This window comes from Scyliorhinus canicula, chromosome 14 (genome assembly GCF_902713615.1).
Source record: "Scyliorhinus canicula chromosome 14, sScyCan1.1, whole genome shotgun sequence".
NCBI lineage: Eukaryota > Metazoa > Chordata > Chondrichthyes > Carcharhiniformes > Scyliorhinidae > Scyliorhinus > Scyliorhinus canicula.
Window position 1 is genome coordinate 65,734,517 of NC_052159.1, and position 17,129 is coordinate 65,751,645.

General features: G+C 47.4%; 1 protein-coding gene across 3 annotated transcripts in view; it reads left to right on the forward strand.

Moving 5' to 3' along the window:
* The window catches only part of sept10 (septin 10), a 100,295-nt gene that overhangs the window by 540 nt on the left and 82,626 nt on the right, over window positions 1-17,129 (forward strand). The gene's annotated exons all lie outside the window — the stretch shown is intronic.

Sequence of the window (17,129 nt, forward strand, 5' to 3'; positions counted from 1 at the left end):
AGATTTTCTGTGAACTGAGGCCTGGGGTGGGAAGACACTTTTTTTTTTTGAAGCTTCGAAATCCACTCCTGCTCACAATTATTGTGCAATTTTAGATACGATGGCATGTGTGTTACATTTTTATGGGGGGGGGGGGGGGGGAGAGAAATGAGCCGGCCATTAACTAACGAGTAGACATGCTTCCTGACAAATGATCGGAATGTCTCCGACAATTCCTGGTCAAGGCGGTGCTGATATTCCTGTGGAATGTGGCTCGGGGGGTGGGTTGGGGATCAGGCTTCGTCTCCCCTGTCCGAGTTCCAGTCACGGTGTCAATAAATACATTCAGGCTCACAGCTCTGGATGGGTCTTTCTTCAAAATGTTGATGTCACTTTCTGACATGAAACCCATTCCGTGAAAGTACAGCAATGTTGGACTGGCCTTGTTCAGGTCAATGTGGCCTGCTTCAACAACTGTACTTATTCACCTTTTGTCACAGGGAGTTTAAACATCCATGAAGAAAGGTTGTGGGAAGAGTTGGTTGTTTGGGCGCAGAGCAAATTTTAATTTTCCCCATAGTATATTTTTCATTCACGAGGTGATTAAAGAGTTTGCATTAGCTGCCTGCTCAGAGCTGGAGATGCAATGCAGTCTCGTGGGCTTGTTCTGTAATGCATGCGGATTACTTTAGCCTTGCCATCACCAAGAAGAAAAGTGAAGTAGTACCAGCCAGCTCCGACTTACCTTGAGCTCGAGATTTCAGTCCATGACCAGAACGTGTCAACAGTGCATAAGTTTACTTTTATCTCGGCAGTTTACCCCGGGAGTTTGTATTGACTTTGCGTTTGCATCTGGGTAACCAAATAAAAAATGGCGTGACTTTATTGAATGAAAGGGCAATAAGATGCAGCAGGAAAACTCACACAGGAATCCTGAGCTAGCACTCCTCTGAAATCGATTGTCCTATTTGCAATGTGATACACCATCAATAATACAGGATGATGATTTGATAAATGTAACTGAGGCTTTAATACACTAAACAGCAAGCCTCCTGCCTCTGGACCCGAACTGGGTCTGGAGGTGTAGACTTGCCACTTTTAATACAGAAGCCCGAGGAAGGAGCCACAGGCGGAGCCAGCCTGGACAAGCCCAGACATATATAATACAATAACGTGGTTTACCACATTCCACCCCCTGTTTAAAAAGATTCCGGCGGGGTGAAGTGGTCAAGGTCAAGTCTGTCGGGCCTTCCGCCGTGATTGCTTCAGTCCCGCTCTGGTGTGGGGCGCCAGCATCGAGATCGGCGCGTCCGGGAGCGTGTTGTCATCATCTTCTTCACCCAGATGTTGAGTCGGGGAGGGGGGCGGTGTACAGGCGGAGGTGGTGGTGCTTGTCGCCTGCGGGTGTCAGTTCGTGAGGAAGGTGGGCGGGGTGGGGGATGACGTGTAAGATGGGGGGAGTGGGTGGTGATGAATGGTCTCAGGGGAGCCTGCAGGAGCCAAATCCCAAAGGGAACAGTTCCTGCCGCCCGTCCTGGTGTTCCACTCAGGCATATTGGGGGTTGCATGGAGCAGCAGGACCTTCTCGATGAGGGGGTCATTTATATGGCTCCTTGCATGCTGCCGGAGATGGACAGGGCCTGGGACTGTCAGCCAGGACGGAAGCGAGACCCCGAGGTGGACTTCCTGGGGAAGGGCAACATACTTTCATGGGGGGTCTCGTTAGTAGCTGTATATAGGAGCGACTGGATGGAGTGAAGTCGGCAGCAGGGAGGACATCCTGCCAGCGGGGAGACTGGGAAACGTTTTGACTGTAGGGCCAGAAGGACGGCCTTCCAGACCGTCGCGTTCTCCACATCCACCTGTCCGTTCCCCCGGGGTTGTAGCATGTCGGTTCTGCTGGAGGGCGATGCCTTTGCTGAGCAGGAAGTGACTCAACTCGGTGCTCATAAAGGAAGAGCCCCGATCACTCTGGATGTAGGTGGGGAACCCGAACAGGGTGAAAAGGCTGTGTCGGGCCTTGATGATGGTGGGCAGAGGTCATGTCAGAGCAGGGGATGGCGAAGGGGAATCTGGAGTACTCATCAACGATGTTGAGGAAGTACACGTTACGGTCAGTGGAGGGGAAGGGGCTCTTTGAAGTCCATGCTGAGGCGCTTAAAAGGGCGGGAGGCCTTTACCAGATGTTGCTCTGTCCTGGCCAGAAGTGCGTTTGCACTCAGCGCAGACCTGGCAGTCCCTGTCACGGACCTGACCTCGATGGAGTAGGGCAGGTTGCGAGCCTTGATGAGTGAAAAAAGCGGGTGACCTCCGAGTGACAGAGGTCGTTGAGGAGGGCCCGGAGTCGGTCTACTTGTGCGCTTGCACATGTACCACGGAGAGGGCATCTGGAGGCTCATTTGAGCTTCCCAGGACAATACAAGATATCGTAGTTGTAGGTGGAGAGCACGATCCTCCACCTCAGAATCTTGTCATTCTTAATCTTGCCGCGTTGTGTTATTGAACATGAAGGCAACCAACCATTGGTCAGTGAGGAGACTGAATCGCCTGCCGGCCAGGTAATGCCTCCAATGTCTCACAGCTTCTCCGATGGCTTGGGCCTCCTTTTCGACGGAGGCATGTCGAATTTCAGAGGTATGGAGGGTACAGGAGAAGAAAGCCACAGCCCTGACCATCTGGTTGAGTGTAGCGGCCAGAGCAAAGTCCGACGCATCGCTCTCGGGTCCAGAGGCAGGAGGCTTGCTGTTTAGTGTATTAAATTAATACACCATCAATAATACACGACAACTTGATAAACGTAACTGAGGCTTTAATACACTAAGCAGCAAGCCTCCGGACCCGAACTGGGCCTTTTGTTTATTCGTGAGGACCAAGCAAACACGAATACTCTTATGATGTGGATAACGTGTGTCGCGAAGGCCGCCCGGCATGGGTTGCAAAGGTCAGCTGGTTGGTAAGTGTCTCGGGAGAAAAGTTTGAAAAACACTGATGTAGGCGACTGGGTCCGGAGGCGGAGACTTGCCACTTTTATACAGAACCCCAAGAGAGGAGCCTCTGGCGGAGCTAGCCTGACACAGCCCAGGCATGTATGATACAGTACATGCATATAATACAATAATGTGTTTACCACACAACTGAACCTTGCCAGTGCAGATCGCCAATAGAAGTCGCCTACACCAGTGTTTTTCAAACTTTTCTCCTGAGACACTTACCAACCAGCCGACCTTTGCAGCCCATGCCGGGCGGCCTTCGCGAAACACCATTATCCACATCATAAGAGTATTGGTGTTTGCTTGGTCCTCACGGATAAAACAAAAAGCCGGTTGCGGCTGTTGGGCACTTTTTCCTGTGATCTGGAACGCTGCAACTGGTCTGATCCAGATTGCGGGCCTGAATTTGAAAATGACTGATCTACATACCCACTGGAACTCTACCAAAAACTGCAGATGATGAACATGGTCATCTTCGCCTCAAAGTAGCACATGGAAGACATTTTTAATTTCCAGTGTTCTTTTATATAAAGCTTCGTTAATCATAGTTTTTTTTTTGCTCCTAGATAGCTCGTTGTCGTGGCTAACATTTGTGTTTTACCTCTAATTGCCTCTGAGAAGGTGGTGGTGAATCACCTGGAACCACTGCAATCTATATGGTGTAGGTACATTCACAATGCTATTAGGAAAGGAGTTCCAGGATTTTGATGGAGCGACAGTTAAGTAACGGTGATGTAGTTCCAAGTCAGGACGGTGTGTAGCTTGGAGGGGTGCTTGCGGGTAATAGTGTTGTATAGAACTGTGTATTAACTAATTGTATGAAGCAAATCCCACCAACAGCAAATTAATTACCAGAATAATGTGTGGTGGCTGGCGGAAGAATGCAGGCCAGAACACTTAATAACTCCCATGTTCTTTGTATAGTACCTTGCAATGCAATCTTAAAACCTGTTCCTGCTTACAACAGGATTCAACTTTTCTCACTTTGTATTTCCCATAGGGGCTTGCCATCCTCTTCCAATTATGCCGATACCTTGACCCACCACAACTCTGACATGGTCATACCCCTGCACTCAAAGCAAAAAAAAATAAAAAATAGTGTTTCACATCATAAGAATATTGGTGTTTGCTTGTGCGGAATAGATGCCTTCCCTATAAGATTTTTTTGCCCCACCTTGGAAAGCCGTGTTTTATTTAAACATACAACACTGAAGTTAAGTGATGTATAGAAATTAAAATTATATAGAACTATAAATGTTTAATTCTGGGGACAAAGGGAAAGCAAAATCGTTACATTCCACTCCCATATCTGATTTTAAAAAACTGATCTCCTTGGTATTAACGCGTTCCAGGATCCTCACAGTGATGTTTCTGGATCTGAAATTGATACTGTAGCATCACAAGCATTGTGAGCACACAGAATCCTTATCCATCCAGCACGTTGCTTGAAGCTTGGAATCCTATGCTGCTACTCCTGAAGTCCAGAAACCCATATCCAGTATTGTTACCCTGATAATCTAGTTTCTCCAAACCCCAGGAGGATGCCAGAAAAAAGTAAATGAATTACCAAGTTTGAGTGAATAAAAGATGGTGTGACACTAATGAGAGTGAAAATTGTGGGGAACGGGCTGGGTGGCGGAGGATATATTTTGTATATTGTATGAATGTGGTTGAAATATTATGTTTGTAAACTGCAAATTTGAATAAAAGTATTTTAAAAAAATTAATGAACAGTGCATACAGAAATTACTATTTCTGCCATTTCTCTGTATCCACAGAAGCACACTTTTTCCTTTAGGAAGTAGTAAAATAGAATGTACTGTCCACTCAGCAGCCTCCACTCCCTCTTAACATTTCTGCTTTGACCTTAATGCACTTGTTCTCTCAATACCCACCTCTGGTATCACCAAGTTTCCCCATTGAAATTAAGTTGTGCGGACACAGAGGCTGCAAAGATATAAGCTGATTTAACTTCCATCTGCCACCTTCTTGTCTAATGTGGGGAAGGGAGGTTTGGGTATAGAATACGCCGAGATACAAGATGGTTGGGAAGGAAAGGCGGCGATAATGATTTTGGAGAGTGCTGGAGAGAGAGATGGAATGTCTTGGAAGGGCAGTGGACCAAATCTATTTAGTTAGCACTAATAAGCAATAGTGGTACTGTTACATAACTACAGAGCAGCAATGTTTATTGGTTGTTGCGGGGAAGATTTGCATTGGGTGGTCAGTGCTTCCAGAAAGTGTTTGAGTGAAAGCAAATGTCCAGCAGAGTGGCGACGCTGATTGGCTGTTGCGGGGAAGATTTGCATCGGGCAGTCAGTGCTTCCAGAAAGTGAACCTCAGCAACACACCCTCCATGTTCGAGTGAAGTAAAGCATCCAGCAGAGGAGCGACGCTGATGGCTGCAGCGGGGAAGATTTGCATCGGGTGGTCACTGCTTCCCGAAAATGGTTTGTGGAGGAGCTGTTGTCAAGGGACAGTGACCATAGTTCTATTAATTTTAAAATAGTTTTGGAAAGGGACAAAACTGGTAAACTGGTGCAAGTTCTAAATTGGGGCAAGGTGAATTTTGATGGAATTAGACAGGAGCTTGCAAGGGTTGATTGGAGTAGCTTGTTTGAGGGCAAAGGCCTCTGGCAGGTGGGAGGCCTTTAAAAGTGAAATAGCTAGAGTTCAGGGTCTATATGTTTCTGTTCGGGATAAGGGCAAGGCGGCAGGAGTAGGGAACCCTGGATGACAAAACATATTGAGGTTTTAGCCAAGAGAAAAAAGGAGGCATGGCTCGGATACAAGCAGCTTGAATCAAGGGCATACAGGAGTATACTCGAGAAAGAAATGGGCGAAAAGGGGCATGAGATAACTTAGCTGAGAGGATTAAGGTGAATCCAAAAGGATTCTTTAAGTATATTGAAGGGAAAAGAATGACTGGAGAGAGAATAGACCCCTCGAGGACCAAGGTGGACACATATGCATGGAATCGCAGGAGATGGGCATATTTTCAATGAATATTCTCCTGTGTTTACCGTGGAAAAAGACATGAAGATTGGGAAGCTGGGAAGGTTTGTGGCGATATGTTGGGGACAGTTCGCATTACAGTGGAGGGGGTGCTGAAAGTATTAAAGTGTATGAAGGTGAATAAATCTCCTGGTCGTGACCGGGTATATCCCAAGGATGTGTAAGGCTAGAGATGAAATTGCGGGAGCCCTGGCAGAGATATTTGCATCATTGTTAGCGACGGATGAGGTACCAGAAGACTGGAGGGTAGAAAATGTTGTGCCCTTATTTAAGAACGACTACAAATTAAAACCTGGGAAGCCTAGACCGGTAAGCCTAACATCTGTGTTGGTATGTTGCTCAAGAGGATTCTGAGGTTTAAGATATACAGGCATTTGGAAAGACCGGGTTTGGTTAGTTGGCTTTGTGCGCGGGAGATCATGCTGTACAAATTGTTAGAGTTCTTTGAAGTGATCAGGAAGGTTGATGAGGGCAGGGTAGTAGACGTAGTCTATATGAACTTCAGTGAAGCCTTTGATAAAGTTCCACATGGTAGGCTGCTCTGGAAGGTTAGATCACACGGAATCCAGGGAGAGCTGGCAAATTGGATATACAATTGGTTTGATGTCGGAAACAGATGGTAATGGTGAAAGGATACTTATCGGATTGGAGGCCTGTGACTAGTGGTCCGTACTGGGCCCATTGCTGTTTGTTATCTATACCAACAATTTGGATGAGAATGTACAAGGCATGATCAGTAAGTTTGCAGATGACACTAAATAGCTAGTTTAGCACAGTGGGCTAAATAGGTGATTTGAAAAGCAGACCAAGGCCAGCAGCGTGGGTTCAACTCCTGCCCCAGCCTGCCCGAACAGGTGCTGGAATGTGGCGACTAGGGGCTTTTCACAGTAACTTCATTTGAAGCCTACTTGTGACAATAAGCCATTTTCATTTCATTCATTTCATAGGTGATATTGTAGACAGTGAGGAAGGTTATCAAAAATTGCAGCAGATCTTGAAACAGCTGGGAAGTGGGCTGAGAAATGCCAAATGGAGTTCAATACAGTTAAATGTGTGGTGCTGCATTTTTTCGAAAGTCAAATCAGGTTGGACTTTCCCAGTGAATGGCAGGACCTTTGGAAGTATCATGGAACAGAGGGACCTTGGAGTTCAGGTGCACGATTCCCTAAAGGTGGAGTCACCGGTAGATAGGCATTGAAGTAGGCTTTTGGCATGCTGACCTTCCATCAGTCAGGGCATTGAGTATAAAAGTTGGGGAAGTTTATGGTGCAATTGTACAGGACGTTGGTGAGGCCACACGTGGAGTATTCTGTTTAGTTTTGGTCATCTCTCAATAGGAAAGATGCTATTAAACTGGATAGAGTGCAGAATATATTTACAAGGACATTGCCAGGACCCAAGGGACTGAGTTATAGTGAGAATTAGAAACTCTAGAACTTTTGTCTTTGGAGTGTAGGAGGCTGAGGGGTGATCTTATAGAGGTGTATAAGATCATGAGAGGCATGGATAGGGTGAATGGACTCAGTCTTTTTACCCAGCATTGGGGACTTGAGAACTAGAGGGCATAGGTTAAGTTAGAGGGAATTAATTAATGGGAACCTGAAGCAAATGTTTTACACAGAGGATGGTATGTATGTGGAACGAGCTACTGGAGGCAGTGGTTGAGGCAGGGATATTGACAACATTTAAAAGGCAACTGGACAGATACATGGATAGGAAAGGTTTAGAAGCACATGGGCCAAATGCTGGCAAATGGGGTTAGCTGAGATGGGCTTTTTGGTTGGCATGGACCAGTTTGGGCCGAAGGACGATTGCCGTAGATTCTGTAACTGGGTGTGTTCATCAACTAGTGGGAAAGATGTGGGGGAGCAAATTTTCAAGGTGAAAGAGTTGGGAACCAGAGGATTTTAAGATGTTTGGCAAAAGAACGACAATGACATGAGGAGAAAACATTTTTTACACGGCAATTAGTTAGGATCTGGAATGCACTGCCTGAGAGTGTGGTAGAGGCAGATTCAAGCATGGTTTCAAAACGGAATTGGATGTGCACCTGAGGAGAGAAATTGCAATGCTGTGGGGAAAAACTGGGTAATTGGGGCTAGCTACGTTGTTCTTGCTGAAAAACAGTATAGATGTGACAGGCCAAATGGCTCTTTGTTGCTGTAACCGTTCTATAATTAAAGTATGAAGTTATCCACTTTGGTAGAAAGAATGGGGAAAGGCAAGCCAGTACTTTTTGAAGGATGTTGATTGGTAAGGGTTGATTCTCGGAGATTTGGTGACCCTGGTATGTGAATAAAAGCCTAGCAATCGGTTAGGAAAGCAAGTAGTGTGTTAACCTTTTTATTCAAAGTGGTTGAAGTATTAAGTGGAATGAAGTTTTGCTGCAACTATAGAGGGCCTTGGTGAGATCATATTCCAAATACTCAGTACAGTTTTGGTCTTTTATCTATGAAAGGCTATATTGCCTGGGAGTGTTACAAAGGTTCAGTAGATTGATTATTAGAACAAGAGGGCTGTTCTTTTGAAGAGATATTCAGTGGACTGGCCTTGTTTTTGGAGTTTATAAGAATGACATGTTATTGGGATATAAAATTCTTGGCTTCATTGGGTGGTTATAGTGAGTCTATTTGTTTCCCCATTAGAACTAGTTAGGTGGATTGGCCATGCTAAATTGCCCGTAGTGTCCTAAAAAGTAAGGTTAAGGGGGGGGGGGGGGGGGGGGGGTTGTTGGGTTAGCGGTTATAGGGTGGATACGTGGGTTTGAGTAGGGTGATCATTTGCTCGGCACAACATCGAGGGCCGAAGGGCCTGTTCTGTGCTGTACTGTTCTATGTTCTAGTGGCCATATCTCCAGGTAAAGTGTTGACCATTGATTACTGATTGAAAAATGTATTCACTGGTGGTGAATCGTAAATTCTCTACCCCACAGAGCTGTGGAGGCTTCGCACTCTAGAAATCAAACAATAAGGAAAAAGTGCAGAAAAGTTTTGTATAGAAGAACAAAGGAGTTTGTTGAATGGCAGGCAGAACAGATTCTGGAATGAGTGGGCTACTCCTAGAATCATAGAATTTACAATGCAGAAGGAGGCCATTCAGACTATTGTGTCTGCACCGGTCCCTGGAAAGAGCACCTGACTTAAGCCCACGCCTCTATCCCCGTAACCCAGTAACCCCACCTAACCTTCTTTGGACACTAAGGGCAATTTAGCATGGCCAATCCACCTAACCTGCATATCTTTGGACTATGGGAGGAAACCGGAACACCCGGAGGAAACCCGCGCAGTCACAAGGAGAACATACAGACTACACAGACAGTGGCCCAAGCCGGGAATCAAACCTGGGACTCTGCAACTGTGCTAACCACTGCTACTCTGCTGCCCCTATCATGTCTTCATGAAACCTGTTGCCCATTTGCTCGACTTCCTCCCTGTGTTACAATTCTTGTAGAGACCAATAACTTTATATGAGATGGGAAGTTTAGGAAGTTTGCAAACAACCAATGTAGATAAACTGGATATTAAGATTTCACTTTAACTCTTTTGACTATTACAAATAATTAACATAATTGGGGTATTTCTTGTAAGTTATCTTCCAAGAACATTCCGTTCCGCGTTAGTTTATAGGGGGTATTTTAAAACATAACTATCTTGTGAAGTTCAGCGTTCCTGACAACTGTTTCGACTTTTTTATTATATAAACATTTTATTGATGTATTTATGGTTGTGTAGCAACAACAACAGAAGAAACAATGGGCGCGATTCTCTGCCCCCCACGGCGGGTGGGAGAATAGCGGGAGGGCCTCCCGACATTTTCCACGCCCTCCTGCGATTCTCTTTCTTTCCCCCCCCCCCCCAACGCCCAAACAAGCCACGAATCGCCGCTCGGCGTTTTTTACGGCAAGCGGTGATTCTCCGGGGCCAAGCGGCCGGGCCTTCACGCCCGTTTCAACACGGCAGCAAACACACCTGCTCGCTGCCATCGTGAAACGGGCGCCAGATTCCCGTTTGGGGCATCTAGAGGCCCGATTGGCACGGGAGCACCACGACTGTGCTCGGGAGGGGACAGGCCCGCGATTGGTGCCCACCGATTGTCGGGCCAGCGTCCAAAGCAGACGCACTCTTTCCCCTCCGCCGCCCGGCAAGATCAAGCCACCACGTCTTGCCGGGCGGCTGAGGAGAAAGACGGCAACTGCGCATGCGCGGCTGCCATTATTGGCCGCGTCAGTTGCCGTGACGCTTGACGTGCGGCCTTGACGACCGTCGTCAAGGCCGCGCTGCCATGACGCACGGGGCCGCACTCCTAGCCCCGCCCGGGGGGGAGAATCGGCCCTGGAAGTGGCCGTGAAGGCTGCCGTGGGTCACGGCCTGTCCCACGGCAGCCTTTACGATTCTCCGCATTTGCGGAGAATCGCGCCCAATGTACATACAAATATAAATATAGTGCAAAAGCTGTCTTCCCTCACAGGTCCCACCTTTTGCAACACCATACTGTAAACTAAACTAAACTAAACCCCAACCCACCCCCCTTCTGCTGACGGTTAATTTTCCTCAAAAAATCGACGAGCGACTGCCACCTCCGGACAAACCCTAACATTGACCCTCTCAGGACGAACTTGATTTTCTCCAGACAGAGAAAGCTAGCCATGTTAGTTAGCTAGGTCTCCGACTTCGGGGGCTTTTGAGTCCCTCCAAGCTAATAATATCCATCTCCCAGGCTACCAGGGAGGCAAAGGCCAGAACGTCTGCCTCTTCTGGATTCCCGGGTCTTCCGACACTCCGAAAATCGGCACCTCTGGACTCAGTGCCACCCTTGTTTTTAACACCTTGGACATGACATCCACAAAATCCCTGACAGAATCCCCTAAGCTTCGGGCATTCCCAGAACATATGAACATGGTTCGCTGGTCCTCCCTCACACCTTGCGCACTTCCTCTACCCCAAAGAACCTGCTCATCCGGGCCACTGTCATGTGGGCCCGGTGAATGACCTTAAACTCTATCAGGCTGAGCCTGGCACGTTGTTGTGGACACGTTGATTCAACTCGTCCGCCTACAGATTGTCCTCTATCTCTCTTCCTAGCTCCTCTTCCCATTTATGTTTCAGTTCCCCAGTCTGACCCCATGAATTCCTTGTAAATGTCCAAAACCCTCCCTTCTCCCACCCACATTCTGGAAACTACCCTGTCCTGTATTCCCCTTGGCGGTAGGAGCGGGAAAGTTGAGACCTGCCTGCGTAGGAAGTCCCGCGCCTGCAGGCACCTAAACTCATTCCCTCCCGCAATTCAAATTTCTTCTCCAACTACCTCAGGCTGGGAAAGCTCCCCTCTATGAACATATCTCCCATCCTCTCGATCCCTGCTTTCTGCCATCCCCAGAACCCTCCATCTAGTCTCCCCGGGGCAAACTGGTAATTATTGCAGATTGGAGACCAGACCGATGCTCCCATATGTCTCCTCTATTGCCCCCAGACTCTCTGGGCCGCTACCACCACGGGGCTGGTGGAGTACTGGACCGGTGGGAACGGGAGGCGCCATTACCAATGCCCCCAAACTAGTGCCCTTGCAGTATGCCACCTCTACTCGCTCGCACACCGACACCCCCCCCTTTCTAATCATGGCTACATTCGTCGCCCAATAATAATTACTAAAGTTCGGCAGCCCACCACCCCGGCTGCGCCCCAGCATTCCCTTTTTTACTTGCGGGGTCTTGCCCGCCCATACAAAGCCAGAGATCACCTTATTGACCCGTTTAAAGAAGGACCATGAAATAAAGATGGGGAGACACTGAAAAATAAGCAGGAATCTTGGGAGGACCATCATTTTCACTGTCTCTACCCTCCCAGCCAGTAACAATGGGAGCACGTCCCACCTTTGAAAATCTTCCTTCATTTGGTCTACTAGTCGGGCCAGATTTAACTCGTGTAGCTGTTCCCAATCCCGTGCCACCTGGATGCCTAGGTACCGAAAGCTTTCCCCTACCACTCTAAACAGCAGCTCCTCCAATCGCCTCTCCTGCACCCTTTACTAGATCGCGAACATCTCACTTTTCCCCATGTTCAATTTAGAACCCGAAAACCGACGAAATTCCCCCAGAATCCTCATAATTTCTTCCATCTCTTCTTGTGGGTCTGAAACATATAGGAGCAGCTCTATGGCCAGTACGAACAGCAGTGGGGAGAGGGGGCATCCCTGCCACATCCCCCGGTGCAGCCTAAAATAGCCCAATGTTAACCTGTTCGTCCGTACACTCGCACAAGAGCCTGATACAGCAGTCTGACCCAGTCGATGAAGCCCCGTCCAAATCCAAACCGCCCCAGTACCTCCCACAGATATTCCCATTCCACCCGATCAAATGCCTTCTCTGCGTCCATTGTGACCACTACCTCCACGTCCCTATCCTCTGGGGGCATCATGATCACATCCAGCAACCCGCATAGCTCCAGGTCCTTATCCCGCTTCAGGATCAATGAGATAGTGGCCTGTGACATCGTCGGGGGAAGCACCCCCTCTCCCTTGACTCATTAAATGTCCTCGTCAGCAGCGACCCCAGTATCCCAGAGTACCTTTTATAAAACTCCACTGGGTACCCCTCCGGTCCCGGGGCCTTACCCGACTGCATGGCCTTCAGCCCTTCTGCTATTTCTTCCAACCCGATCGGGGGCCCCCAGCCCTTCTACCAACCCTTCGTCCACCCTCGGGAAACAGTTTCAACTCTTGACCACTTGCTCTACTTTTGGGCCAGTTTTTTGAGATCAACAATATCTCTCTTTGGATACTAATTCCCTTCTGCCTTTCCACTTATCATAACTTAATTACCCTGTTGTTTTTTAAAACTGCTAACCTCAACCAATCCATAATCTGTTCATCATTGTGACTCTGGAATGTACATTACCACGCATATATTCAACATTCCTTGCTTAAGTCTCTTAATGTTGTGTAAAGTCCAATTGATCCAGCTCTCGACTGACCATCTCCTACCACTGCTGCCCGTCTTACTCCAAGATGACCCTTCCTCATCTGTTGGCTTCACCTCTCAGTGTAAATTTAAAATTCTTATCTATAAATCATCCCAACGCTTTTTTAAAAAACAATCCTGTCTTTAACAGAAATAGTTGTAGAAGCTAATAAGTTTAGTACTGATCTGTGTATCGCACCTCCTTGCCCCTTAGGTACAGTTGAAAATGAAATGAAAATTGCTTCTTGTCACGAGTTAGCTTCAATGAAGTTACTGTGAAAAGCCCCTATTCGCTACATTCCGGCGCCTGTCCATTCAGTCCATTACATTGACTCTCCAAATGAGCAATTAATTTAGTGTCATTCCCCCATGCTGATTCTGATAGCTATGTTATAAAAGCTTCTGAACTGGACAGGGACTATATGCCGAACAAAAGGTGTAATCTGTGGTTTGGTTAGAAGCACTCTTACCTGAGTCAAAAGATTGTGGGTTCAAACCCCACCCTGGGACTTGAACACACAAATTTAGGCTGACACTCCAGTGCAATACTGAGGGAGTATTGTATTGCTGAAGGTGTTGTCTTTCAGATGTGAAGTTAAACCAAGGCTCCGTCTACCTTCTCCGGTAGATGCAAAAGATCCTATGGCACTATTTTGAAGAAGAGGCGGGGAGTTATCCCTGGTGTCCTGGCCAATATTTATCTATTTGTGAGAGTTTGCACAACTTTGCTACTATGCTTCCTACATTATAGTAGTGACTTGAAATGTTGTAGTTTTAAACTTTGTATCAAAATTAATTTTAAAGGGTGGCGCAGTGGTTAGCACTGCCGCCTACCGTGCTGACGACCCAGGTTCGATCACGGCCCTGGGTTAGTGTCTATGTGGAGTTTGCACCATTCTCCCGTGTCTGCATGGGTTTCACCCCCACAACTCAGATGTGCAGGTTAGGTGGAATGGCCATGCTAAATTGCCCCTTAATTGGGAAAAACAATAATTGGGTACTCTAAATTTATTATTTAAAAAAATACTTTGGGATGTCCTGCGATAGTGAATTGCACCAGTGTTTTTCAAACTTTTTCCCCCCTCTGTCGGGGGGCCTCCTTTCCTCCGTGCATTTTTACCAACTGACCATCCTCTGGTTCCACGCCGGCCTACCTTCAAGACCCACGCTGGCTGACCTTCGCAGCCATGCCACCGGAACATCTCAATGCACCATTTTCTCTTACCTTTTAATGTGACAGGTGAGCCTGCTTGGTCCTCACAGTCTCACTTGCTTTGTTATTCAGTTTCTGATAAGGACGTCAGCTGGTTTAAGATCGCACTGCATCCATTGAAACAAAAATCAAGAGGTTTATCCTCGAACTCTCGCCATGCTTAGTTTTGAAATCCCTTTGAACTTTTGAGTTTTAATCTTTAATTTGCCAGAATTTTCCTGTATATAATGCACACAAACTTTGCATCCTGATTTGCTATGGCACAATTTTATAAACCCATACCTCAAGAAATCTATTTTTTAAATATAAATTTAGAGTACCCGATTATTTTATTTTTCCAATTAAGGGGCAATTTAGTGTGGTCAATCCACCTAACATGCACACCTTTTGAGTTGTGGGAATGAAACTCACGCAGACATGGGGAGAATGTGCAAACTCCACACGGACAGTGACCCAGGGCCGGGATTCGAACCCGTGTCCTCAGAACAGCTGTCCCAGTGCTAACCACTGCACCACATGCTGCCCCAAGAAATCTATATAGACCATAAGACATAGGAGCAGAATTAGGCCACTCGGTCCATCGAGTCTGCTCCGCTATTCAATACAGCACAGAACAAGCCCTTCGGCCGTCGATATCGTGCTATACTGTTCTATATTCTATGTTTAGTCTGAGATTATGTCCCCTGCTTCTAGTTTTTCCTACAAGTGGAAACACCCTCTCCACGTCCGCTCTATCCAGGCCTCGCAGTATCCTGTAAGTTTCAATAAGATCCTCCCTCATCCTTCTAAACTCTTAACGAGTACAGACCCAGAGTACTCAACCGTTCTTAATACGACAAGCTCTTCATTCCAGAGATCATTCTTGTGAATCTCCTCTGGATCCTTTCCAAGGCCAGCACATCCTTCCTTAGATATGGGGCTAAAATTGCTCACAATACTCCAAATGGGGTCTGTCCAGAGCTTTATATAGCCTCAGAAGTACATACCTGGTCTTGTATTCTAGCCCTTTCAACATGAATGCTAACATTATATTTGCCTTCCTAAGTGCTGACTGAACCTGCACGTTAACCTTAAGTGAATCGTAAACAAGGACTCCCAAGTCCCTTTGTGCTTCTCATTTAGAAAATAGTCTATGCCTCCATTTCTCCTTCCAAAGTGCATAACCTCACACTTTTCCCCATCTGCCACTTCTATGCCCACCCTCCTAGCCAAGTCTTTCTGCAGCCCACCTGCTGAAAATGAAATGAAATGAAAATCGCTTATAGTCACAAGTAGGCTTCAAATGAAGTTACTGTGAAAAGCCCCTAGTCGCCACATTCCGGCGCCTGTTCGGAGAGGCTGGTACGGGAATTGAACCCGCGCTGCTGGCCTGCCTTGGTCTGCTTTAAAAGCCAGCTATTTAGCCCTGTGTTAAACAAGCCCCTAATCCGGGTCGGAGAATTGGCGGGGGGGGGGGGCGGGGGGGGGCGTGAATCTCTCTGTGCGGACCCGATGCCAGGACGCTATTCTCCCGCCCGTGAATAAATGGGCGGACATGCATGACGCCAGGCCGCACGGAGAATCGCCGCAAACGGCCGTAGTGGCGATCCTCCGGCGGCGCCGCGATTTTCCGGCCCAGATGGGACGAGCGGCCGTCCGAAAAAGTCCGAGTCCCGCCGGCACCGTTCTAACATGCTCTGGGCCGGCGGTACCTCGGGGTTGAAGGATCTGAGGGCGGCCTGTTGGGGGGAAGGGGGGTCCAACCCGGGGAGTGCCTCCCTAGTAGCCTGGTCCGCGATTGGGGCCCACTGATCGGCGGGCTGGCCTCTCTGTTGAGGGGCTTCCTTTCCTCCACGCCGTCTCCTGTATCCCTGCGCCATTTGGCGTCGGGGTCGGCGCGGGGAAGAAGGCCACTGCACATGCGCTAGTTGGTGGCGGCCCAACTGCGCATGCGCTGACCCCATGGCACCAGGTCGATGCCGGGAGCGGCAGCTGGAGCGGCGTGGGCTGATCCAGAGCCATGCTGCCCCCCCACTCTCCGGACCCAAGAATCAGGTCTCTGAACTGGCGCCAGAGTAAAGTACTCCCAGAGAATCCCGGCCATTGGTTTTGCTGAATTGCATATAGTATAATTTACAGTCCATTCCGTTGTATGATTTCTGTGCAGGAGCTGATGGTACCATATAATCCTCTATATCCAGACAGGCAGTCAAAGACTTTGTTTAATTCATCACACGAAAGGTGCAAAAGTTCATTTCATGCTTTCATGCTCGTGTTCAGCTCACAAACCCAGGCAAGAGTACTGCGCATTGAAGTGATGTGCCGCAGATTAGCTATCTTCTGTATACCAACTGAGCCATCAAGAAAACTCCACATTTATTTATTTTCCTAATTGGCCAATCAGTATTTTGATGCCCATGAGCATATCAGTTAACAATTTTTTCTTTGCAAATCATAGTCATTATGCCACAAGAGACCATTTGGCCCCATGTCCCTGCCAGCTTCCTGTGGAGTAACCCAACTGATCTGGTTTCCTGTGCACTGTCCCATAGTCGCCTGAGTTTAGTTCAGTCCCCATCCAATTTCCTTTTCAAACCATTCAAGTGCACTTGGAATCAGATTTGCAGTTAATCAGAGTTTCTGATTGTTTTCCCAATTGCACATTTCTACATGCTCATATTACAACATTACTCCTGTACTTTATATATGACAACAAATTAAACATTATTGAAAAGTCATATCATAATGGAAGATTGCAAATGTAGTTCTAATAAAAAGAGTGTAAGTATCAATATAACAAAAACAGAAAATGCTGAACAATCTCAGCAGGTCTGACGGCATACATAGAACAGTACAGCACAGAACAAGCCCTTCAGCCGTCGATATCGTGCCGAGCTTTGTCTGAAATCAAGATCAAACTATCCCACTCCCTGTCATTCTGGCTCCATTTGCCTATCCAATAGCCGCTTGAAAGTTCCTAAAGTATCCAACTCCACTA